This window comes from Bison bison, unplaced genomic scaffold, assembly GCF_000754665.1.
Source record: "Bison bison bison isolate TAMUID 2011002044 unplaced genomic scaffold, Bison_UMD1.0 scf7180017864163, whole genome shotgun sequence".
In the NCBI taxonomy this organism is placed as follows: Eukaryota; Metazoa; Chordata; class Mammalia; order Artiodactyla; family Bovidae; genus Bison; species Bison bison.
Genome location: NW_011494735.1, coordinates 9,859,470 through 9,860,125, shown reverse-complemented (window position 1 = coordinate 9,860,125; position 656 = coordinate 9,859,470).

Sequence of the window (656 nt, the reverse complement as noted above, 5' to 3'; positions counted from 1 at the left end):
GCTGAATGGATTGCAGGCTGTGGTGCACAGCGAGGTGGAGTCTGAGCTCATCAACACGGCCTACACCAACGTGCTATGATAATTTTATAAAAAAAAAAAGAAGATACTTTGTCTGTGAAAACTGATTTGAACAATGGAATAGAATAGAAAGTTCGAAAATGAAGACAAATTCATCTTGGAATTCAGTATATGAAAAGAGTGGAATCTTATATTAAGGCAAAACAGACAAAATCTAAAGTTTGTGAGAGCAAAAGTATAGCCATTTGGAAAAAAATAAAACTGATCCTCACTCCTTATACCCAACATTTTCCAGATGATTCATATATTCAATTAGGAATATGAAGTTGTAATATTATCTGAAAAGGCAAATATTTTCATAATGCTGGATTGGAGGAGGCCTTTCTGAGCAAAAAAGAACTTAGAAACTGCATTGAACAGATGGACAAATTTGACTACATGATAATTAAAATTTTCTGCTCCACCATTAAGTGGAAAAAAGCCATAAGCTAAGTTTAACAGCAAAAGGAGAAAGCATTTAATATTAATTCCCTTAACTGCAGCAAATTTCCTTTACATATGAAAAGTAAAGAGCTTTATAAATCAATTAAATGAACATAACCAGGTAGATAAATGGACAAAAGATAAGTGAGTTCACT